Source organism: Desmodus rotundus, chromosome 11 (assembly GCF_022682495.2).
Source record: "Desmodus rotundus isolate HL8 chromosome 11, HLdesRot8A.1, whole genome shotgun sequence".
NCBI classification, from domain to species: Eukaryota; Metazoa; Chordata; class Mammalia; order Chiroptera; family Phyllostomidae; genus Desmodus; species Desmodus rotundus.
In genome coordinates this window covers 91630607-91657169 of record NC_071397.1, presented here as the reverse complement: position 1 = coordinate 91657169, position 26563 = coordinate 91630607, and the positions used below count along the sequence as shown (strand labels likewise).

The window sequence follows — 26563 nt, the reverse complement described above, 5'->3', positions numbered from 1 at the left end:
ACCGGCAGCCTGCAACCAGGCCTGCAAGAGCCAGGAGCTGCCAACAGGCTCAGGCACCAGGCTGCAGTAATGCAACTGAGGCAAGTTCCTGAAACAGTCAGCCTGGGGTGAAAACACACACTCACAGGCACTCACATATATACACACATACACACTCACACACGCGCTCACATGCACATGTGCACACTCACACATGCACGGCACTCACACACAACATATACCACATGCACACCCACTTCTAACTAGCCAGAAATTTTACATCATGGAGCCTACCAAGTGTGGTGTCAGCTTTGAAACAATACACACGCTCACCTCCCTCCACAGCAGTGACGGGGGCAGGAATGCCCAAGCTAAAACAGCTTGAAAATGGATTATGCTTTTCAAGCTCTGTGACACCCAGCCTAACAGCTCCCTGAAAGGTACAGTGGCTCAGCGCAGTCTTCATCTCGAAATCAGGGTCTGAAGTACCCCTGTGTTAGAGCACTGGGAACGCACACCGGTCGGTCAGCCGTGGCGGCTGAGGGAGACACATGGGCATCAGGGCCTGGGGTAGGGGGTGACCTGTTGTGACAGCCAACACTTCTGAAAGTGCCGGAAACTATCATGGGAAGCCACTAAGGAGAATAGAGGCAAGCAGAATCTTGGCGATTCTGTGAGTGCTCTGTGAAAATAGCTACATTTCATGTTTTCATTTTAATGACAATCCAAAAATGTTCTGCAAGCAAGTCTATTTATTCTAAAAATCACCTGGGTGGCCATCCTCTAGCAGAGCTGGCTCTGTGTTGACGCATTGGCACCCAGCAGAATTACATTGTCATGGGCTAATGAGAAAAGGGACAAAGGGGAGATTTAACACATCAGTGACAGATTCGCACCAAGCGAAACCAGAAGATATCGCTCAAAGGACACTGGGCTGCAGCAATCCGTCCCTAATTCCTAACACAGAAAAATGACGTCGGCCACCATGGTGAATTCATGTTGTACAGTCGAGTTCCATTGGCTGGGTGTTTATGTTTTATTTGCAATTCTGATTTGATTTTATCATTGGAAGAACAATAAGCAGAAGGCATTTATACTTAGTTTTAAGTGGTACATATTTAAATATTACAACATTAAGTGTTTGAGTCAACCCTGGAATCTGCCAGACGTTTTTTCCACTCTAAAAGGAGGCTGGCTTACCCTGCAGCACAGCACTGTGGGATATCAGAACACCACGATGAAGGGGACATCAGGGAGTCTTTCAGAAGCCTACAGGTCACACAGAAGGACAGAGAATCGATGCCATCAGGCTCCCCCACAGCAATGTTGCCCGCTGGAAGCCAAGGAAGCAGCCGTTCCAAAATCCCGCAGGTACACGATTCCCAACCCGGATGCCTGCATTCCCCCGACTGCCAACCAAGAGTTAGAGAAAAACCATAGACATTTTACATCCCATCAGCTTGCCTTAATATACAGGGTAGGCAAAAGTAGGTTTACAGTCGTAAGTACACAAAACGGTTTATTCTTGTATCATTAATTATTGTGTTATTTTCCATATGAACAACTGTAAACGTACTTTCACCCCACCCTGTACTTACTTCCCATTTCAGGAAGAAGTGTTCCCGCAAAATAAAGAAATGGGCTAGGAGAGTCATGTGTAGCTCTGGGTCCTGAAGGCCAGGCAGTGAAGAGCAAAGCAAGTAGAGGCGCGAAGAGCCGGGACGCTGAGCACAAAGGGTGGAGATGAGCCTATTTTTATGACAGCCACTGTGTCCAGCTCCCGATGGGCGTACGTCTGCATGGGCGGCCAAGCCATTCAGAGGCACTGGGGTAGGATGGCCGCACCTCAGGCCTTAAGTGGAACTTAAGTGGAGTACACAAGTGTAGGCCGCTCTAGTTTCAACATCCTTGGCAAATGGTGTTTCCCCATGTTCATTTATGTTACCAGCACACACTTGTTTTAAAAGTTAAATACCCTCCATGGCTGAAGCTTGCGCAGAGCCAAACAGCAAAATCCTCTCAAAAATCAAAATTTAAAAAAAAATCCAAATCTTCCCACCAAACTTGATCGTATAATAAAGTGAAGGGGTGTTTTAAATACCGTCCACAGAGGCCGCCGCTCTTGCCACCCAGGAGAGCGGGCCCAGACTTCTCTTTATGCGGCACACCCTGCCGCGAAGGGTTGTTTCTGGGACCCTCAGAGCACGCACCAACGACAGCTGCAGCAGAGAGGAGGAGAGCCACGGGACTGGGCTGTCCCCAGCACCCACACAGAATACCGCCCATTTCCTACCACTTAAGAAAACACACTGTGATATCAGGGATCAAGACGGACATTATTTTAGAAATACCCTAGACCATGGGTTCATGGTCGATAGTCCACTAGTTTTATGTGGTACTTTCGTTGTCGCCACTGAACAAATCACTGGCGGCACACTCTGTGTCACCGCAGCCCATAGAGAACTGCCGCCCTACCGGTCAGCGGTCTAAAACAAACACCAGCTCATAGGTAGAAGACCCCCATCCCTGGCCTGTGGGCATGTTCTGGAACGAGGCCCCTCTCCATGGGGCTGTAAGAGCACCGGGCAAGTTCATACAACATCTGTGTCTTCCGGGCACTTTCTAGATGCCAGGGGTAACGAAGGAACAAACAACCGGCAAAAATACTTGCTCTCATGGGGATCAAACCCCGATAGGGAAGACAGACAATAAACACATTAGTACAATGCATTGCATAGCAAATGGTGATAGATATTTTGGAGGAAAAAAACAGGCAAAGGCGAGGGACCAGGAATAACAGGCTGGCTGGGGCTTGAAACAGGGTGTTCAGAGTAGGGAGAGAAATAGCTGAATGAACTGCTGGGAGAGGGTGAGGGCGGAAGCCTACCGACAGGGGGCAGGTGGGGGCGGGGCACAGCACTGCCGCAAGTGCCCAGCTGTGTATAAGGGCTGCAAGGAGCCAGGGACACCAGAGTGGACTTGGCGCCAGGGCCCCTGTAAAGACTCTGACTTGGATCCCGAGTGACAAAGAGCCAGTGGGCGTTTGAGCAGAGGGGTGGTGTGATCTGATTGACCTTTTGGAAAGGATCACCCTGTCTGCTTAGTGAAGAATGAGCTGGGGTGGGGGCTGAGTCCACAAGCAGGACCCCTTAGGAGGCCACAGAAAAAGCCAGGTAAGAGAGAACACCGGCTTAGGCTAGGGCGATGGCCCAGATGTACGTAGTCTGTTCTTATTTCCGTCACCGCTAATCCAGCCTCAAAGAGCACACGGGTATGTCTGCAGCTGCACCAGCTGGGCAGGCGGCTGAGCCAGAGCCTGTCACAGGTGGCGTGAATCAAGTGCACATCTACTGAGCGGGGCCAGCAGGTGCGTGTGATAGTGAGTGTGAGCTGCTGCTGATGTGGACTCGGTGGTGAGTGTGAAGGCACTTGGACAGAGTGTGCCCAGGCTGAGAAGTCGGGACTGACTAAAAGAGGAAGTTGCGTGAGAAAGTGGCAGGGTGATGTGGAACCAAGCTGAGAAGGTGCTTTCCCAAGTCCGAACCCCGTTTCCCCTCCATGTTGGGTGCTCCTCTTCTCCAGGGTGCCAGGCATCTCTACCCCAAATCTCTGCCCTTCTTAAAACCCAGCATTTAGCAATTTGTCTTTAACAAATGAGTATCTCTGGAAAGATCATTGTAGCACTCCAGACACAATTTAAAAAAAACAAAACAAAACACTCAGAGTTGGGGCAGAAATGGTGTTAAGATATCCCACCTTTAGTATCAGTGGCTCACGAGGCCACTTCCTTCCGTGATGAAAGGACCCTGGGTCTGGGTCGACAGGGTGCAGACCAGGAACCCGGTGATCAGGTCCTCCATCTTTCCACACAGGCCCCTGCTGACCTGCTTCTCAGCACCAACGAGACCCCTTGGGCAGGGGCCAGGTAGTGGCCAAGGGCATGGAGTTTAGAGAGAGATAGGCTCACGTTTACATTCCACCTCTGCCACTCACAACCTGTGTGAGCTGAGGCAAGACACCCACCCCCCCGACCCTTTTCCCCCACGCCTGGAACATGGGGACGACTATCCGATTCTCAGGGCTGGATAAGGACCTGGCACGGAGTGCGCACTCAGCAAACAGTAACATCCCCTCAGAGGATGCTAAGTACTTTGGGCACTGCTGATCAGTTGATTCCTCTTTAAAAAAATAAATAAGTTCAATGCAAACATCTCTTCCAAGGAAACCTTCACTCCTCTCACCTGAAACCGTCAACTTGCCACATCACCAACTGGCTCAAAATCACAAGGATGAAAGGAAAATGTAAGCAAAAATCCCCAGACGCAGAATTCCTGGGAACAGTAACGGATTACTCTGCATATGAGCACTAAACATGCACAGCAGCAGGTCAATGCCAAAGCAATGAGAAAATCGGGAGGTTGTTCCTAATAAGCTACTTGAAAATAAGTGATAGTTGAGGCAGTTTACAAAGAGGCAAGGACAACCTCCTTAGCCACGGCACAGCGGATTGACAGTGAGGACAGCCCAAAGGCTCAGCTGCAGCGATGGATGGCCACCACCCTCAGGCCCCGCGCTGACACACAGCAGTGCCTCCCCTCGGGCCGCACTCCTCCATGACAGCAGCACCTACAGGATGAGGAAGACCCCAGGTAAGCTCCCAAGCAGGCCCTGAGGAAGCTGGTGGGCGTGGCCATCGGAATGTACATCAAAAAAGACAGGAGGGAGCAGGGCAGCTCAACACTTTGGATGAAGCAGCTCAGCAGTGAGCGCGAGATGGTTCGGGGCTGCAGGCAGTGGGTAAGGACACTGGGGAAGAATAAAGGAGTGTTCCAAAGGAAAGGGCTGGTGCCACCCAAGGGAGGCAGGAGGCAATGGCCATCCAGCCTCTCTGAGAAGTCACACTTGGCTATGTCCTGCTTCCCATCTATTTAGTGAGCTGGCTGTCTTCTGTTAGGAGAAGGTAGACACCAACTTTTTTTAGTAAAACTGCTTAGAGGCCAAGCAGAACTCTTTAGGGTGAAAACCCCCAACTTACCCCCAGGGGGCCATGAAGGTAACAATAACTCAAAGCGTATTATGGCCCACTTCTTAGAGAGAAGATAATTATTTCCCCATGGTACCAAAACGTTCAGCACACTGCTCATCGGGATGAAAACATGGACCCACCATGGTGTTGGATTTCCTGAACACAGAACAGCAAATTCGGACATTGTCTATTTCCTATTGTGCGGAGGCTCCTGAATCAGCTGCATCCCAAACACTGAACACTGCATTCAGAGATTGTCTACCTCTTTAGGAGGGCTCCTGACTTAGGACAGCCGGGTTCACAAAGAGTCAGACTGAGCAGATGATGTGGAAATGCCTCTCGGAGGTGGAGCCAGGCACGGAGGAGAAATGGTGATTCCTGTGTACAGATCAGCAGGCCCGGTGCGGTTGGAATTTGAAAATCTACTGTTAAAATGAGCTATCAAGCCACAAAAAGAGATGCAGAAAACTTACATGCATATTGCTACAGGAAAGAAGCCCACCTCCAAAGATTTCCTTGGTCTCCGTGGTGGTAAGATCAACCTCCTCACCCAGAAACCACGTTCCCAACACCATGCACCTCTCCTCTGTTGCATTCACCACACAGATAACATTTTACATTTGTGAGTCTCCCTCCCTAAATTCTAGGGCAGTGTCTGCACAGGACTTTGCACAGTAAGTACCTGGCACAGAGTGAGCCCTTGAGAATCATTTCTTGAGTTAAAGAATAAACAATTCCCAGGGGTGGGGGTGGTACCATTACCATCTCTATTTTACAGACAGAGTATTGAGTACAACTTAGTTTAGTTTGAAGCCCAGACCATCTGACCTCAGCAGGAACAGTGTATGCTGACATGTGCTCTGTGCCTCTTGGGATGCAGCACTGCTGGGGAGAAGACCTGTCCCCCTGGTTTCAGGGAGTGCTGGAGCAGCCAGGGTGTGTGGCAGAGCCCTTTGAGTAGTGTGGGGACGGCAGCCAGGGACCCCTCCTGGCCCTGCCGTGGCTCCAGGCACTGGGCACATCAAATGTAGCCAATGCACCCACAGCAATCTGGAACCTGGGAAGCAACTCCAAGTTTCCACAGACCACACCCTTTGTGAGCTATATTTGAGTGGACTCAGGGTTTTAGGGCAAGTCTGAGAATGCTTGACCATTTCCAGGGAACATGTTCATTAAACACCTGGCTGGGAACCTGGGCCTCACCTGTTACAGAAATGGTGGGGATGACTGATTTATATATTGCCATTGTCTGGACCTGTCAGAGGGAAGAAGGCCACATCTGCACCTGAGAGGACCATCCAAAGAGGTGGGGAGCCAGCAGCTGGGCCAGTCCCTACTCTGCTCTGCTCAGCGGAAAAGGAGTGCTCCCCATGTGGAGACGGGAACTGGATGGGTTTACCTTAGAATGTAAAAGATACAGCTAAGTCCGCACCCTCAGGTAGAGAAGGCGTCTAGGTTACAGGAGAGAGAAACCAAGACGACTGTTTCCCAGAAGCAAGTGGTTAGGACCCTGACACGGTAGGGGTGGCTGTGATGCAGCACAGTCTCCTGGGACTCAAGTAGTTTTCCTGATATTCAGACAGTTAACTGGCTTTTAAAGGTACCTTCAGTCATTTATTTTGTTGTTGTTGCTGTCCTATAAAAATACTCAGTTTTTAAAATGTCAGCTGGTCTCAATCATGCCACTGAAAATGTAAAATGCACGTGAAGAGAATTCTGAAGTGCACCTGGGGGACTCGGTGGGGTGGTTCAAAGGAAACCAAAAGGGTGGAAAACGCCAGGGGTGATGAAAAGCGGTGGCCATGAGCCAGAGCCCCCATCCGCATGCAAGAGCCTCCCTCCAGAGCACTGCTCAGCTCCTTCCCTGCCCTGACTCGCAGGGCGCCTGCTGCCCCAGACACGCCCTGTGAGGACGCAGATTCCTGGGCTCCCCCCAGAGCCACTGGGCCCTAATGTGCAGGAGGAGCTCAGGAGCCTCCACTGGTAACCGGGGCCACAGGGCACTGGGCAGCCAATGAAAGTTGACAAAACCCTGCTTCAAAAGGTTTTGAGTGTAAAGGAAGCCATTCCATTACGGATGGTGACAACAAAAAAGGAAAAGCCACTCCTCAGTGTGGCCACTGACTCCCACAGTCCTTTAGGACCTCCATCCCGTGTTTACTGGCCACCTGCCGCGGGCCGGGCACTGTGCTGGGAGCTGAGGATCCAGCCATCGGCAAGACGTAAGACCCATACCTGCAGGTCAGAGTAGGACAAAAGTGCACAGAGACCGCGGTGACACAGGCACACGGCAGAGACACATGGGTGCTGCTCCTTGGCTGTGGACGTGGGGCTCAGCTGCTCGAGCGAGAGCTGGCCGTGGTGTCCTGATGAAATCGGGGGCCACAGGAAGGTCTCTCCATGCCCATGGCCACCACTGACCTTCGTTGCTTCTCCAGAGGCCCTCTGCCAACACATGGCCTTGCGGAAGTCACCTGGGTCCTTCCCTGCACCTGCAGGAGCCTCCATTGTGAAAATGAATCAGAAGACCCATCTTCCCCAGCTTTTGTGATTATACGGGTCTTACAAACAGGTGAGGCGGGATCAGTGAAAATGCCAAGGATAAAGGAAGTTCTGGCAGGGAAACTGAGGCATTCCCATACCGCTCACCAAGGAACAGCCAGGCCCCTCTCCCTGGAGTGCAGCCAGGGCAGAATCCCCGAGCCCGCCTCCTCATCAGCCGCCACAATCAGGCACAGATGTCATTGCCAGCTTGCGTCACCAGGTGGCAAAGCAATGCTTCAACCACCCAGATACCTACAACCAGACATCCCATAAGAGTCTGAAGTCAACAATTTGCCAACCTGTAAAGCAACGCTTTAACTTTGGGGCCCACTGCCCCCTTCTCCCTAATCTCATGGATGCCAGGCAAGCGATGAACGTCAGATCCGATGCAAACTCTCAGTGCCCCCACACGCACTCCGAGTGCCCTCTGGAGAAAGACGTCCAGGGGGAGTCTTCTGGGAGTGGCTGCTGCTGGTGAGAGGCCTGCCATGCCAACTTCCTCGACAAACCCCAGGAACTAGACAGTGCTCACGGGAAGTGGACCTGCCGCAGCAGGCCCGGCTGAAATTCATTAGGCCAGAGCTCAGCCTCTTCTCCCCCTCCTCCTCTCCTAGGTTTCTCCTCTCCCACCCACATGCTCCCCACTTTGTACCTCCCCAAAGCCTAAGGAAGGCAAGTGTGCCTTGTAATCCTTCTGCAGACCTTCCAGGACTGAGATACGAGTCATTTCCCAAGATGACGTGTCCATGGGGTGAAGCCAATAGCAGAAGTTCAAGTCTTAGACAGCAGTGAGTGAAAAATGGGTCTGTGCGGACTGCGCACCCACACCTTCCTCAGCCCTGGAAATTCTCATGGGTTTCAGCAAACACTGTCAGCCCCACGACGGCAGTTTCACCTTTGTAGCTTGGGCTCCAGGCAAGTAGTATATACTCTACCTCCCATAATTCCCCAAGCTCCACTTTTGTGACTCTGAGTCTGTCAAAAAGTCAACTTCGGGGAGAAAGCAGCACGTTGGTTTTTCACCTACATCTGTGGCTTTTGCTCCTAGAACAGACTTGTCATCATTTTAGATGACAAGTAATGACAGATGGAAGGGAAAAGGGGGCGCCAGGCTTTAGCTTTAATTTCAACAAGTGGGTTGATTGAACAGATTTATTTTTCAAAGGAAAAAATAATTGGTGGCCAATAACAAGAGGGCAAATTCCTTACACCAGCGACTTTCAACATTTTTTCATCTCGTGACACATGTAAACTAATTACCAAAATTCTGTGGCACTCCAAAAATGTATAGTTTTTGCTGATCTGACAAAAAAAATATATAGGTATATTTTGATTCATTCAATAAGCCAGATGCATATTGTTGTGTTGGCTGTTGTCATTCTTTTTTTGTTGAAAAACTAAGAATTCAGTACCCTTTGACTAAACAGTAAGGTTTAAATGTTTTAAAAATTCTTGAGGCACACCAGTTGAAAATTGCTGCCTTACACTAATCTACATTTTTATTCTCAGAAATGGGTGCTGATTGGTCCAATCTTTCCCAAAAACTTGATTGGTTTTTCTCCTGAGCAGGAAACAATTTGGACTGAAAATGACATATTCAAAACAAGCTTGCAAACTAAAAGGGGCGGGGGAGGGCACCTTGGAACAGAAATGAGATTCAAGAATCCAAAGACTACAGGAACTACTATAAAGGACACATGGACAAAATCAAGGGGGAGGGTGGAGGTGGGGGAGGGAGGTGGGTTCAGCTGGGGTGGGGTTGGAGGGATGGGGAGAAAAGGCATACAACTGTAATTGAATAACAATAAAAATTAAAAAGAAAAAGTAAAAAATAAAATAAAATAAAATTTAATTAAATTAAAAAAAAAAAGAATCCAAAGACTTGCTCCTCCTACTTTGCTAAATACTGCCAAAGATGAAAGGAAACAATGCCTCACACCTGGTGGGCACTCCATAGTTACCTGCTGAACGGCCGACAAATGATTAATTTTAAATCCCACTGGCTGTCCGCACCGGCAGGCTAACTCGCCCGAGAGAAGGGCAGGCGGGGTTGAAGATTCATGCCTGCCCATTGCCCCCGATGACCATGTATCATTGGCGGCCTTCGGCTGCTCCGCACAGCCCAGCTCAGAGTGCGGCAGGCATGACAGCAGGCATGACTCCTTTCGGAAGGGCCTGGTGGTGCTCCTACTTAGAAAGAGAGAGTCTCCCGGGACCACAGGTCTCAGTCTCTGTGACACAGGACAGCAGAATGCCATTTCTCCACTCACAGAGGTGCGTTCTTCCCAGATCATGACTAGGCTGAAGCGTCTCAGGCCATCTATCCTCAATCCCCAGAGCACATCAGGAGATGGGATAAAGGCCGTTCGGGCTGACCACTGCCCACCACGTGACACTGCATTGGCACCTGAAGTTCCTGTCCTCCAGGCTCCCATAGCTCTCTGGTCATCAGCACATAAAATTTCATCGCAGTCACCAGCACATCAAAACCCTTCTCAAGATGTACATCTGTGCACCTCCCTCCACCTACCCCACCCCCCGGCACCCTCACAGCTCCTTGAGGACAAGGTCTGTGTTTCATTTATTTTTGCAACCCCCCGACAGAGTGGCACCTAGCCCCCACACTTACACAGTGAAGTTTTTACTGAGTGAATAAATGGAAGCTCTCCCCCAAGCACAACGTTTAAGCCTAAAACTAGTAATAATACATGTCCTCGAATATTCAAGTTAGCAATAAGAGGAGCCCACATAATTGCATAGGTACTTAATTTTCTCTTGAAATTGACCAAGAACTGGAGAAGGGATGGTTATGCAGGTTATATAAGAAAGGCTATAAATAGCAACTGCCCTAGGTGTGTATGTAAAGAAAGTCCAAAGGAAAAGTGGCGATAAATTCTTTTTATAACTCTCGCCTTCATTGATCAATTCATCCCAGACAGAGAGGTTCTTGAATCAATTGTTGTATTTATGAACTGGCTCAATCTCACCTTTGAATTCCATGTCAGTGATTGTATTCAACGTGCATAACTACTTGAATGGACTTCCCCTTTTATTCATCGAGCTGCTAAAGAGCAAAGAATAGCACACACCTGCCACCAAGCAATTTAAATAAACAAACAGGGTCTTAAGTTATGAAACAAATTGTAAGAGCAACTTGTACACTTTCCAGCCACCCAAGGCAGGCATTTTATCAGATTAATGAATGACAGAACTGTTTGTGCTAATGGTGACATGGGACAAGAGTGGCCAGGCTCCTTCTGCATAAAAGGACCGGTGATTTCAGAGTGAGGAGAGGTCAATGTAATTCAACAGAATGCAAAATATCTTAAATGGGAAGTTATTTCATGATTTAAAAATAATATTCAAAAAACCAGCCTAGGATAATAAACTGTTGCTTGGTGGACAATTGGATAATTCTTTAATGGAAAAAAAGCATTTCATACTTGACATACAAATGGTGGTGGAACATTATTTGATTCTCTTCACTAAGTCATACCCACCACTTAAAATCCCTGTATCATTTTTCACATATTCCTTAAACAGAAAACAAACAGGGACAGGCAATACGAAGATAAATCTTGGCTCAAGGTTTGTCCAAATCCTCAAAAGGGTTATGAATTGCTTGAGTAACCACTTTGGGGAGGTGGGGGGATAAGGAAAAGGCAATCAAAATAGAAGAGGTATTTGGAGAAAAAAAGGAGATAAGCAAACCAGGTATTCAATAAACATCTGCTGAAGAATTGGAGGAGAGCCAGGGTAAGGAGGCTTGGGACAGTGGGTCAGGAGCCACATCACAGGATGGCAGCTGAAGGAAATGGGGACTGAGCTATTACTGTGATGTTCAAAGAACAGATGTCTTTGAACGTCTGTTCAAAGTCTGAATGGGCTGCCTTGGAAGGACATTCCAGATCCAAGTGACCCAGAGGGGTTGATGGGGAGTTCCCTCCCTCCTCCACATCACAGTCAGTTTCTTTATGTATATACAGGATGAAAAGGATGGGCCTATTCTCAGGAGATGTGGACTAAGGAGGCCTGGAGTGGCATTTAAAAGCTCCCAGGTGACAACAAGTTTGCAACACAAACGACCTGGTAACCTTGAAGCCTCCTTCTCTCTATGAATCAAAGCCTGGCCTCTATCTGCTGGTGACAGCCTACAGAAATGATTTTTACTTTGTAGTTAAAAAGAGATTAAGAACAGAAACTTGCAGAAAAAGAGAAACGAACCCTCAGAATATGGTAAGGTCTATCTCCTCCCCCCCCGGGAGGCCAACCAAGGGTCCTGTGTCCCACATCATCCAATATGAATAAGTTAGGCCAGGTATTAGAGACAATTAAATAACTATATCCAAATCAAATCCACAAAATGGGTGAGAAAAATAAAAATGGATCAGCCTAATCCTGCAGCCAATCGAATCTCCAGCACTGAATTTCTACACTTTGTGAGGACCCTAGGTCGGGCATTCAGCACCCCTCCAGGGAGACACCGTGCTTGGAAGCAAAGGGAATTGCAAACCAATCAACTCATCTCCCACACTCAGTCTGAGGGCTCAAGTGAAATTTTGAAACCAAGTGGCTTGCTCTCCACACTGAGTTCTTCCTCTTCTGTCCCCATCTACACCTCACATTCCAGCTCAAGATCACTCTGATGCCTGAGACAGCTCCTTCTAGAACAGCTGCGGTGTCAGCTCTCTCTCTTTTAAAGTCTCCTATCGCCATGGCACTTAATGATAGTAAAAAGTAGGTGGCATGTGCATGACTTTTGTCATACTATGGAGGACACTCCAAGAGCATTATACGTGTCTGATTTATTTTTGTGTTCCTCCCAATTCTAAGCACTCTTCTTTGTGCATAGTTAACATAAATAAACATTTGGTGGATACATTCATTCAATCCATATTTACTAAGTGCCTACTATATGCTAGGCATTGTTCTAGGGACTGGGGATACAGTTATCAACAAAGCCCTTGTCCCCCTGGAACTTTCATATGCAATAATACTGTTAGATGGTGACAAGTGCTATAAGGAAGATTAAAGGAGAAAGGGGAAATTGGACATGTTGAGGGTGTTGCAATTCCAAAAAAAGTTGGTCATGAAGGCTCATTTTGAGTAAAGCTGTGAAGGAAGTGAGGGAGAGAGCCATGCAGGTATCTCGAGGAAGAATGTTCCAGGCAGAGAGAACAGCAAGCTGTAAAGCCTTGAGGAGGAAATGCTCACAGCATGTTTAAGGAACAAGGAGGCCCATGGGGGGCGGGGAAGCAGAGGGAAAGGGAGGGAGGGCCAAGAGGTGATGAGGAGGGGGAGGGAGGGTCAGATCAAGCAGACCGTGTACATCGGTGTGAAGACACATGCTATATAATTTGATTTCTATGACTAGTATCACTCTGGCTTCTGCGCTGAGAATAAAGTGGTCGGGGATGAAGGGGGAAGAAGGGAGAGCAGGTGGAAGCTACTAAAATAATCCAGGCAAGAGAAGTTGGTGTTAGGGACCAAGGAAGAGGCAGTCAGACTCTGGGTATATTTTGAAGGTCAAGTCAATGAGATTTGTGGACCAACTGAATATTGGGTACCAGGAGAGGATGATTCCCAGGTTTCAGACTTGAGTAACTGTTAGGATGAGGTTGCCATGACTGGGATGAGCAGGGCAGGCTGAAAGGGCAGCTGGGAGAAGGACAGGGCTGCAGATTAGAGCTTGGTTTTGGCCATTTTAAGGCTGAGCTGCCTGCGAGTCATCCAAGTGGAGATGTTGAGGAGACAGTTGAATATATAAGAAAGAAGTCTGGTGGAGTGGTACACACTGGAAATATAAATTTGGGACTCATCAGTATATAGATAGCAACTTAAACCATAAGACTAGAAACAGAACCCTGAGAGGTGGAAAGTAGGAAGATCAGAGAAGAGGTCTGAAGTCCAATCCCTGAGGCCACCAATGTGTAGAAATTAGAAAAATGTGAGAGAACCAGCAAAGGGAATGGGCAGAGTTTGGTGCCTGGGGAGCCAGATGAAGAAAAACATGTCTTAAGGGAGGAGGGGCTGATCAATTCTGTCAAACCCACAAGTGAGAGAAGGCCTGAGAATGGGCATGGGATACAGTCGCACAGAAGTCACAGGAACTGAACAAGACAGCGTTGGTGCATTGTGGACGGGCAACCCAGACTCTTTTCACAGGAAAACAGGCAGTTGGGACTGGGTATGGTATTCAAGACTACAGGGAGTTTTTCAAGGAGTTCCATTTTGGAAGAAAGGGGTACTAGTTAGAGGATGAAGAAGAAAGTCAAGAAAGGATTTTATTTTTTTAATTATATTTTATTGATTATGCTACTAGAGTCGTCCTGATTTTCCCCCTTTGCCCCCCTCCACCCAGCACCCCCCCACTCCCTCAGGCAATCTCCACACCATCGCTTGTGTTCATGGGTCATGTGTAGGAGTTCTTTGGCTGCTCCATTTCCTATACTATACTTTGCATCCCCATGGCTATTCTGTAACCACCTATTTGTACTTCTTAATCCCATCACCTCTTCATCCATTTCCCCCCTAACATATGTCCTTTGCCTAACACAGTGCCCACCTTACAGTAAGCACTTCACCAATGAGACCTGCTGTAAGTCTGAGGGAACCAACAAGTGCACCGGGCCAGAGAAAAGATTAGTCTCTATTCAAATTCTTTATCAGATCCGGGTGATGCCTTTGCTTACGAAGCTCAAAATGCAAATTGCATTATGCAGTTTTTAAGGATTACTGGCCTGTGTCCAGAAGACTGCTGAGCAACCCACCTGGTCTACACACTCTAGGAATCAGTATATCAGTCCCCGAGTGGGGGCTGTTTAGTCCATTGCTTCACACAAGAGGCAAAGTTCCTGAACCATAAATCAGCTTTGAATCAGTGACTTACAGCCAATGTGTTTGTTTTCTTTTAAAAAACCTGTGTAAAACACAAATTACCACAAAGTACAGTCCTAGGCGTGGCCAAGAAGTGCAAATTTGAGTAAGACAGTTGTCTTTTATCAAAACAATAATAGCTAATATTTATCAGGATCCTTGCACCAGGCACTGTGCCAATAACTTTTACAATCAAGAGTTTAATTACTTCTCATCTCAACCCCAGTGACTGGTGCTATCATTGCCAGTGAGGAAATGAAGACTTTGAGAGCCTATATGATTTGTCCTGGGTCAGGCAGTTGGACCTAAAGTGAGACGAGGAATCAGGACCAGGCTAAGAGCCTGGAAGGGCATAATGAACAGTGACAGCCTTGGCCTTTGCCTTCCTGTAGTTTCCTGGAGGGGTTCTGTTTGTGGGGCTGGGGGGAGCTGTGAGACTCACAATCCAGACTCAAGAATAAGTCACAAGAATTAAAGGAGGGGCTGGATTCGGTACAGAACCGGCCCAGGTAAAGATTCCAAACTATGGTTGTTGGTATTAAGGTGGCTACAGCTTTCAAACTCTATCCAGAGGCACACTTGATAATAAACATTCCATATTGGTCTAAAGAAAGGTTTTTAAGGTTCCAAATTGGAGCAGCCCTAGAATGTGAGGTCAGAGAACGTTCTCACTGAAAGAAAAGCTAAAATAATCAACATCAACACCATGAGCTTAGCCATCACCAGAAACCCCTCCCATGTAAAAGATGGTTTGGGGATACATTGCAGATGAGACTCAGGGTTTCCCCGGTCCTCCAAAAGAAGACCACAACGTTGGCTAAATTCAATCAGGGGCACCCGGGCATCTTCCTTATCCAATCAAGAGACGGGTGTCTTTATCAAATCCAATAACTGTGATCATGAAAAATGGGGTGATGATGTCAGTTCAGCCATCAAAGACCGCCGCAGTCTGCTCTATGGAAGAAATATTAAGAAGTATGGGAGATCGGGAGTAGACTCAAACATTTGAAAGGCATCGCTCTTCATCTGGAGCTTTGGAGGAAAAGGATCGCACAAACCCTGGAGCATTAATTTCAGTTATACCCCCCAAAAATAATTCCAAGGAGGAGGAATTTAGTGAGTGAACAAAGGGTGATTGAATAGTTTGTCAGAAGGTGGCACTTTTTGTTCTATTTGCCAGTCAAGCTTCTGAGTTCCTTTGTCATTTCCCAGGGGCATTTGGGTGTGCCCTGAGCAAATGACTACTGTCACCTTCCTGCTAGATGTCACACACATCCATTGACAAGTTCTGTTAATCCTACCTCCAAAAATAGCAGCTGCACTGCCCATCCCTCCCCATCCCCATGCCCAACACCCTGGTCTGGGCCACACAGTCCCCCCGGTTGTAGTTGTAGAATGTGCTGTGTAAGCTTTGTCTGGCCATCCAGTTAAGCTGTTACCAGAATAAGAAAGATTCAAACAACTAGATTATCTCACCATAAAACCAGAAATGGATGAATATGTTCTAAATTAGAAACCCTTTAGTGCTTTAAGTACATATGTACAAAGTCAAATTTTGATATGACAACAAATTATAGTTTGAAGTAAATAAACCTAATGAAATAAATAAACCCTGACAGTAAATATATCTTTCTCCACAGTGACTGAATCTGTGTTAAAGTATAATATTCTACTTTGGTTTTTTCACATTGTTGAATCTTCTGTGTGAGTGAGAAATATTGGAAAGGGTCAGATTTAAATGCGGTCATTCAGTATACAGTGTAACTTTTGCTTTAAAATAGAAATACTATGCATAGAAGTTAATTGTGGGAATACAAATCAGACCAAGAAGGAAAGGATAAAGAAAATAATGAATAAGTCAAGTATAACACATAAACAAAAAAATGTAAGGAATATCGTTTCGAGTGAGGCGTCTTTGATCTTGCCAAGGAAACACCATGAACAAAGCTCACCCTCCTGAGTTGGAAAAAAAATTGTGGACCAGAAGTTATCATTGGAATTAAATGGCGGCAGACATGTCCGAGGAGTATTGTGGGATGTGATCCCTTTATGAGTCTTGTGATAGATGAGTGCGTGGAGAGGGTAACTGGTGGGCAACAGAATGACTCTGGACGGTGGGAATACGAGGAAATGGCATCATCATGTTAGGAGCCTTGGAACCGGCACAAACAGTGGCTCTGTTTGCCAGAGTGATAATTGCTTCCACATGTCCCCTCTCCGCAGCACCTGTTTACTATGACATAAATAACACGCTGCGTACATTTTCACACTGAACTTTTGTTACATCAACTCTTGTAATAGTCACAAAAATAATTCAGATCTGACCGCCTCACTCCCCTGCTTCAATGATTTCTAACTAGACTTACAATGCTGACTTCCCGACTTGGCCCACAAGGTCCTCCCGGTCTGTCTGTGCCCCTCCTTTTCCCCCTGGCTACCAGACTTCTCAGCCTTCCCACCTCACCTAAGAGAGGCCCTCCCCAGCCTGTCAAGGCCTTCTCAAGTAGCCTAACCCTCCCCTTGTTCTCTAGCACGACACTTCCCTTTCCTCCTCCGTCTCTCAAGCTGCCCTCATTCTGTTTGTTAACCACTTAAGCACATCATCCTGGGGCCCCAGCTGCTAGCTCAGTGCTGAGCCCAGAGGGGTTCCTCTCCCGGGGCTGGCTTAGCCTCCTATGCAGATTACCAAAGCTGCTTCACTGCACATGGAACTGTTCATACAAGGCCACGCATTAGGTCAGGACAAAGTCATGTAAATAAACCCTGAACTCATTGAGGTGGCTCAGCAAAAGCGCGGGAAAATGAGTGAGCTAACTGAAGGGCCGTCTGTGTAAACGCTCGCCTTTGAGGCCTGGCTCTAGGTTACATAGCACATTTGCTCTTTAGACAGATGGCAGAGTTATTGCCTTCAAAGTGGCTGGGGAAATTGTTCCTGTGGGCTTTGAAAGACCATCACAAAGGAAAACCACGTTTGCTGAACTTCCAGGGATTAATGTCCTTTCTCCCTGACGAAATAAAATAATTATTTCAAATGAAAGTAGAGATGTGGCAAGGAACAATCCTTTTGAGGAGGGATGGTAACAATTAGGCACAATATTCTGGTGGCTCCTTCCTGGTACATGGGTAGGTCTGAGCTCCCTCTGAAGATAACTCGGTCGTGTGACTTGCTTTGGCCAATAAACTGGGTGTAGATGTGATGTATGCCCTTCCTGCTGGACGCTTTAAGAGCCATGGGTCCTCAGATGGCCCTTGACCTGCTTTGGTAATCATGGAAGCATGGATCTTGATGGAGCCTCATTGGCCTGGGCCCCTGGGTGACAATGAGGAGAGGAACACCCATGTAAGCCAACTCTGGATACATATGACTGAGAAATACAATTTTATTGTTATAAGCCACTGAAATTTTGGGTCACTCTCAACTGTAGCATAACCTAGCCTATCTTGATTGATACACTGAGCTGATTATTGCCACTGACTATTGGAATTATAAGTGATCATCAGGTTCCTATTACAGACAAAGAGGCTGAATTTAGTCAAATGACAAGATTAAGTTTTGCTTTTCTTAAATATTGTTTACATCCAAGCTAGTTAGCTATATAGCCCATGTTAAACTCAGCATTTCCAAAAATACTAATGCTTATTCTAGCCTTGCATCTAATTTCCCACTTCATCTAGCAATTGCTATAGAAGGAGACAAAAAGGATAAACATACAGCAAACCATTTACTGCACAAAAGAATTTTATTTCAAGTCTCAAATTAGAGAAGCAGTGAAAAAGAAAACCTGTCGTAGCCCCAAATCAAGAATACATCAAGTCTCATTACTGAAAGATCTTAACAAAGATACACACGAAGTGTGCTTTTTTCCAGGAAGATGCTCACAGAGACTCTACCCAAACCATGGTGGTTGAGCTCTCCCACACGCTGCAATTAGGCAGAAAGACAAAGCATCTTATTAGACTTAGAAACAAGAATGCCAGACTCACATGGGACAGTTTTCCTGATTAAAATATAAGCTATATGTAGAGATATGCAAGAGACCATTTTTTAATCTGAGAAGTGAGATACCTGGAAAAACAGGAAATAGCATAACAGAGAAAAGCTGGGGTAACAGAAAAGACAATGCTATTAACGGTTAAATATTCAAGACAAGATTTTTTAAATGTGTACCCTACTGTCAAAATGTCCCCTCTTGGGACAATCTGAATCCTAAAGCAGAAAGGAAGAGAAAGGTGCAGTGCCCCTTCCTGGAATGCAACCCTCAACCACTCCCTTCCACAGAGGAGCCTGTTGCCACACCAGGCTGGGCCATCTTTTCAAGAATCTCTCAAGTGGCAGCCTCCCCGGAAGCAGCCAGCCACTTACTGATAAGTCGACAAAAGTGAAGGGGATAAAAATGGTACTTCTCGAGACAGGTCTACTTGAGTTCACTTTTTAAAAGCAGATACCACTTACTGCTAAATTTAAATCCAACCCTTAGTTCCTAAGAGAGAAGCTAGAGTTCCTCTCACCCAACTCAACCTACTCGTATTTTGCCATGTATAACACACACGTTTTTGCCCAAATTTTTGAGGGGAAAATATGGATACGCATTATACATGGGTAGTACTAATTCTGTATCTATACAAATGCTTTTAATTCTTTTATTTATCTTCTGTATTAAAATTATAACTCTAGAAAGAAATAACGATATCTGTATGCAAAACCATACCCAGAATAAGATAATCGGGTTTGTTTCTAAATATAAATAAACAAAAAATTGAACTAAAAAATTAAGATGAAAGATTTTTTTTCCTGAAAGCTTGTGCCCAAAACATGGGTGCGCATTACACACAACAAAACATGGTGAGCGGTGACTGTCACTGCTTCAGACGCACTCTGAGTGGAAAGTGGAGAGTCTGGACTTTTCTAGTGATAAGGCACATTCGCACTGAGTCGTCACTCAGCAGGAAAACCACAACACCTGCATATTCCCGGCTTCCTAAATCGAACCTGCAATTTCCACTTTTCCCTCACTCCTACCCCCAGCCACCGGGGTTGGCAACAATCCCATCTCCGGAGTCATTCTGATGTTACTCTTATCTCCGTATTACAAGTTCTCAGGCGGCTGATGCAGACTGCTTCCCCTAGTCACTACAGGGAGGTCTTCAGGACACATGCTTAAAATAGCTCTTCTGAGAAGCGTGTGTGCCTCTGACCCCATTTACATCAGATAAAACACCCAACGGCACACTGAGGATCTCGTGAGCTTTCTCTACATGTACAGCGGTCCTCGTGCAATGCTGGATGAAACCCAAACTCCAATGCTTATGTTTCACTAAAGCATTTCCCCCAAATCCTACAATGTGTCGCTGTCGTGACCACGCTTTCATGGAGGTGGAACAAATATCCCCGTTTTACAGATGAAGAAGCTGGGCCTCAGAGAGGGGTTTCAGTTACTTGCCATGGAGGAGAAGCCAAGATTTGTATCAGCTTCTACTATTCCGTCTCAAACAGAATAAGAGCTAGGATTTACTGTTTACTTTCTACAAGACTCTTTGTTAAACACTTTATTTCATGGATCACCTCAGTTAATTCTCACATCCCTTTTGTTACCCCAATTGTATGGATAACATTTGGCAGGATCCAAAGAACAGAAAGGCTGAGTAATTTCCCCAGGGCCACCCTGTTAGCATGCAACAGAGTTGGGACTCAAACTCTTGTCTTTCTCACTCGTTCTGTGCGTGAATGCTATTCTTACATCACAACCATTCTAAAAAAATAATGATAAGGTTGTTTCTTCTCGCATCTATAAAAGCCTCATCATGAAGGTTATCAATTATCTTTAATAGTCCATGAGCCAATGTGAGAGATTTAACATAAGACACATATTTGGGGATTCAGAGTTTAATAAAGAGCAAATCAGCAGAATTTGTTTCCATGTGAATGACAGGCCTGTGTGTCCAGGTGCCCAAGTCTAGACACTTACTGAGACCCTCCCCACTGGGGAGGTCCATTCCCCTCACTTGTCCCTTGCTGGGTCTCCCAGCACACCTCCCCACACTGGCTCTGGTCTCAGGACAGGCGGACACCACAGGCCTCCCTTCCACGCAGGAGAAAGTGACTTGGAGGGTATTTCAGGACGTTGAACAGAGCTTGGAATAGTTCTGTGCTCATAGTAACAGACAGCATCTAGAAGGCTGATGAGTCTAGCGGGCTGGCTTTCCCTGAAGAGCTGGCTTTGCCTGCAGCAGGCCCATTTTGAGTCAGTCACACCAGAGCTACGGATCTCATTTTCTCCCCTTCTTTGTGGATGAAGAAATCAGTCGCCCGTGAGATTGAAAATCTGCCTATCAGAGAGCACGCCTAGCTGCCTCCATATTTCTTTAAGCCGAGTCAGGATATCCGAGACAATCCAAAGCTCTGTGGCTATCTCTTCATCTTAGGTTATTATCACTTCCACTCATAGTAACACAGTCACCAATAGCAAAAAGACCCTCTTTAGTATTTCTGATACTTTGTATCACCGGGATAATTTTGAAAGCCAGGCAGTAATTTATCTTTAACGATTAAAAAAAAAAAAAAGAAAAAAGAGGAAAGAGGAATCAAGATAATGTATCTGTTACTATGTTTAGGTTAGTCATCTCTTTGGTTGAGATACTTCTGGTAAGGTCTACAAATTCATTGTGCTGGGTTTACTTAAATTAAAGAAGTCAACTTCAAGGGCTGGTCGTGCACATTAGCAGAATGACAAATATTATTCTGTAACCTCTTCCCCCTCCGATTGTAGCCTGGAGTCTCCCGAGATTCTCGAGCTGGTCTCGCCCCTCTGTCAAGCCACATAGGGCTTCCATCATCCCTGGGGCCCCCCAACATGCTCCTCTGCCCACACTTGGGCGTTGCCTCCAGCCTCTCACATGGGCTGGATTATTAGACAAACCAGCTGGACCATTAGTCCAGACCTCCCACCACAGCTCCCAGGTGGGCCAGAGACAGGTCACCATAAACCTTTCCAGTGTGGTGCCAGCCCCTGATCCCAGGATGCAGGTAGAATGGGAGGGCACAAAGCCTCTGCACAAAGCACCATGGCGTGTGCAGGTCGGGGTGTGGGGCCGCCCCAAAAGCCAGGAGACACCCAAACAAAGCCTGCTAGGATGTCACGGTCATGGCACTCAGACTACTCACGAGTGAGATAAAACATTACATTGATGAGTAACTAGCCAATATTTATACCACAACCCGGGCTAACAGTACAGCAAAGAGGAAAGGCACAGACAGCATAGGGAAGCCCATCCTCCTCGCCCGGGGATAAAGGCTGCCCCCAGCTACTGGCTGGGAGAGTCACTGGGCAGAACTGGCCCCTGGGGTTCTGACACAAGTCCCATTGGCCCAGTTACACTAGCTCTCCCCCACCCACCCTCTGCCCCCCCTGTACTGGGAGAAAAAGACAACCGAGCAGGCTAGAAAGGAGAAGGGAAGTCATGGCTACCTGTGAGACCACTGAATCTTCACGAAAGCTAGCTTTACAGCCCCTTGGGCACCCCACACTTGACCCTGGTTGACCCTCTTTGCTGTCAACAGACAGGGTCCAGTCCTCAAGCACAGGGGCAAGAAGTTTCACTTCTTATCTACCAAGAATGTTACATTCCCAATATAAATCTGGCCCAAAAGCACCATTCAGTGAGACCCATAAATGGGCTCAAACTATCAGTTCATTTTCTCTCTCTTCTCTGCAGATCCCTTCCCAGAAACAACAAGGGGAAGAGAAGCTGTCCCTCTTAGTGCTCATGCGTGTCCTGCCCTTTCCAACCCACACAGGGTAGGCAAAGGCCTGCCCTCTTTGTGCTGAGTGTTAAGACTGGCTTAATCCTATTCAGGGGGTGATGCAGCTTTTCAAACCACCCAGCACACCATCTGTTGGGAAGCAGGGTCAGGCTTGCAAGCTGGGAAACATAGATACTAAAATTTCTGGTCGAGGGAAGGCAGCACGTAGGACATGGAAACAGGGACACAGGAAGCCAATACACAGGGTAAGGCCACATCACTTGCCCAGTTGGGCCTGCTTTAAAAAATTGGCTGTCCCTAGAAATGGCACACTTCCTGCTTCCCTGAGTGGCCTCATCACTCAGAGTAAGCCCACTGTCTCTCCCACAGTCCCCTGCACAGTGAATAGGATTCTCCTGACTCAGCCACTGCTTCAAGGCCTCTGCCAAACCCATACCCCTGTAGCAATGACAGGCTCCCATCCTTATATGGGCCTTGCCCCCAATAACAAGAGTAAAAGAAAAAACTCACTTCTGTGGCCTGAAAGAGGTGTTAAGAGTGTGAACTAGTAGAAGATGATCATAACAACTCTCTGACCCTGACACAGCAATCTAATCCCTGAAAACATCAGGAGAAAGAAGCAGATGTGAATTAGACAAAGAACAATTCCTTCCAATGAACTAAGGAAGTTCTCGCGTATATTGAGCCTAACCATACTTAGAATGTTAAATAAGGCAGCAGAGACAGAAACAGAAAGTTGCTTCTCTCTGGTCCCCTTGGTGCTAAGACATGCAAAAGGGGAAAATTCAGTTTAAACAGGAAGATGCCTTGAAGCAGAAAACGAGACAAGAGGCAGTTGCCAAATGAGCCCGACACAAACCGTACCATGGGCAAGCTTGACTCTCAGGAGCAACTGCTGCCTTAATAACCCAAGGAGGCCATGGCGCCCCTGGAGAGAGGGGATGGCCTCTGGGCCTGGCAGGGCAGGCCGTAAGCCCCACATGGGATCTACCCTCAGCCCCACACGCCATCACCTGGTAGTGCCCACAGGCTTCCCCTGCGCACTCCGATCACGAGAACCCCTTCACCCCCCAAAACAGGTAATCGATCAAAGGATAAACTCACAAGAATGCAAAAAAGAAAATAAAAAGGCACTGTTGTCAATGTCCCAGTGGAGTTTTGAATTCTTTAGTGGACCAACTTGTGACTTTGGTGTGCGGGTGGAGAGATCTTATCACCAGAAAGAGACCTTCAGAAACTCCAGGACCCAGTGTTGCGATTAAGAGCAGCAAACCAAGTAGTGGTTGAAAACCCCATAGGTGTGTTGCATTTGTGGTTCAGAGAGCACTTCTCAGAACGGACCAGGGGCATGGCGTCAGGTTTTCTTTTAACCAGGCCGAGAAAAACACGGGCATTAACTGTAGCAGACCCAAATGCCAAGTGCTGTGGTTGCCTGACCAACCTGTGGTTGGTTAGATGGCACAAAATGGTTAGTTAAACACTGAAAAGGGGAAAAACACACGAGGAGAGAGTTCTGGGCGTCTTCTCCATCCTGGGGCATCCAGGACACACCAGAGCCATGACCTGGAGGTCAAAGTCACCCTCACAAGCGCCGTGCTCCAGAGCTGCCTTAATCTGTGCTGTTTGCTGTCAAAGTAATACTCTACAAAGGACGTTACTAAGCATCCTGAAGAACAAGCAGTTAAATAACTATAAAGGCTCACAGCATTAACAAACTCACTTTTCCCAAAATTAACTCCTCATATCAATGTTCTGTATCCCAAGTACATGACCACTCTGATTTCACAAGAAGAGGAGGTGAGGTCTGTGACCATCTGTGACCTCTGCTGGCAAAGACCCCGCAGGAGCAGATCCAAGAGACCTGGCCCATGAGGACACTCCTTCCTGCTCCACCAGCCCCTCTGTGGCTCTCAGTGAGTGACTGAACCTGTCTGTGCCTGAGTCTCACCCTGTTAATGGGACTCAGTGATAGCAGCCATATCGTAGGTTTGTTAAGAGGATCAAGAGTGACTGCGGGAAGGCCTTAGAATAGAGCCCCGCACACAGTAAGCACTGTGTGAGTTACTATTCTTACGGTTGGTTATGGTCTTATTATAGTCAACAGGGATTAAATGCCAGAGCAGCACCATAAGCCACAATCAGGCCTTTGGGGCTGTTTCTGATAGAATGAGACCAAAAGGAAACACTCTCTTCAGTATTTATCAAATTATATTCCAAGAAATCACACTTATTTAAAACACATTTGTTCAACAGAGACTATCTTCTGGACTTTTTGAATGACACAGTGTATTATAAACCAAAGTTCCTGCCCTCTAGGAGCTTCCAGTTGAATTTGGGAGATGCACACACATAAGAAACCTCGGGCGGCGGAGAAGCGCCAGCTGGGTGGAGCTACAGCACTTCCTTTTAACTGATCGATACACAGTAAGAAGTGCTGGGTGAGCAGGTGGACTTTGGCCTGAAATGACAAACACCATGAGGATGGGATCCAAGCTTGGCTTCAGAGACTGCAGAGGATCCTCGCTGAGAGGAGGATTTTGGGAAAATGCAGGGACAGGATGAGCAAAGCTCACGGGGCCATCTTGAACTTGAGATGAGAGACCGGGGTGCGTAAGAACCCAAGGTCTGTAGTCAGATGGCCTCTGCCCAAACCCTTCTTCAACCACGCACTCGCTGTGTGAGACCATCCACGGCCAGACGTTTATTAGAGATATTAGAGAAACGGAAGAAACCAAAGGGGCCACAGAGTAAGAGGGGAGAGAGAGGAAAAGAGAAGGAAAGACAGAGAGAGAGGGAGAATTATTTTAGTTCTTTAGTATCCTGAGGAAAACAATGGCTTCTGTATGAGAAATTATGTCGGGTAACCAACATTTAAATTCTACTTCTGAAAATCTTTTAAATGTATCACTCATGTGCCTGCCTTCTGAGGCAGAGGCTATCGACAGAATTCAATATTCTGTCAGTGACTCAGGTCAGCCTGGTGAGTAGACATCCCAGCGTTCTGCATCACCCTCCAGGCTGATGACACGCCCAGAGCTCTTTCTGTCTTATAGAAAATGGCTCCAGTCTTCTGAGCTTCTTATAGATTCTCTGTCAGCCCCTTACCGTCAGGCTGTCAGCTGTCACTTCTAGAGGTTCTCCTACTACTCATATCTAGCAAACCAGTTTGTTGCTACTAAATCAGAGAGAACTAAGAAATGAGAAAACCAAGTTCATGAGAATTGTCGTGAAAGAGTCAACAAACTATGTTGTACACCTGAAACTAATATTGTATGTCAACTGTAATTGAAAAAAAAATTTTTTTAACTTGCATGTGAAGTACAAAGACCAAAAAGAAGAAGCCTATGGCTCTCTGTGATAAAGAACGAAAACTCCAGGATGGGCCCTTATGTTCTCAAAGGCACCCACCCCACTTTCTTTTAGGTGCTTCACTGCGTTCCAAATGGTTGAGGTTGGTGACCTCCGGATAGATGGGGTTTCACTCAATACGGAAAACATTCCATTGAGGCAAACTAACAAATAATGCAAACAGAGCCTGTGTTAAATAATAAGAAAGTGCTGTTGTGTCCATGAGAGTCAGCCACACGGGCACCCTGTTCTGTTGTCAGGCTCCTTCCTTGTCCTGAGGCAGGGGCCGAGCTCCATGGCCGGCACCACGGCTGCCTCTCCCAGAGTCCACACAGCGCTCTCTGCAGCTGGGCCTGGCGACCACCAGAAACAGGCAGCAGTGACAAGGAAGCTGACAGAGGCAGCCCCATATTCTAGCTGCGAATGCTGGGGGCTGGCCCCAGCTTGGGGAGTCTACCCTCACTGTCACTCCTCTTCCTCATCCCTGAGAGAGGTCCAGTGTAGCGGGCAAGATGGCCACCAGGGAGAAGTCATCCATGGACAGGTCCCCTGACAGACCGCTCCCTGACAGATAGGTGCCAGGACCAACTGCAGCGTCCAGCACCTGGCCCAGCTGCACTCCCTCTGACAGGATGGACACCAGCCCCTCCTGAGCACACCACCAACCTCTGGAAAATACACGTCTCTTTCTCTGAATGTGGTGTTTGGGCTGTCACTAAGTTCTGAAAACAAGAAAAGGATTAAACAGATCGTCGAATTCACCAGATAAAATAAGGTGCAAAAATAAAAACCTCCCTTCTTTTGCAGGGTTTTGTTTTGAAATGTGCTGATAACAACATAGAAGCTCTCATTCTTAGGCCTGCTGCCTGTTTACCCAGACTGGCACATAAAAAAAAGTTTTTAAAATAACTACACTTAGAGCAACAAAGCTATACCAGAAGTAGAAGAAAATTCTAAAAATCACTCTACTGCACTGTTTGACTTGTAAAGAAACACAGATGTTCTAATATTAAAAAATAGAAACTAGG

The 26563-nt window shown here is 47.0% G+C and overlaps 1 protein-coding gene and 1 pseudogene across 1 annotated transcript in view; one reads left to right on the top strand and one right to left on the bottom strand.

The window, feature by feature from the left end:
• Positions 1–26563, bottom strand: part of PPP1R14C (protein phosphatase 1 regulatory inhibitor subunit 14C) — a 71974-nt gene that overhangs the window by 28427 nt on the left and 16984 nt on the right. The gene's annotated exons all lie outside the window — the stretch shown is intronic.
• Positions 16363–16784, top strand: LOC112297120 (small nuclear ribonucleoprotein G pseudogene; annotated as a pseudogene).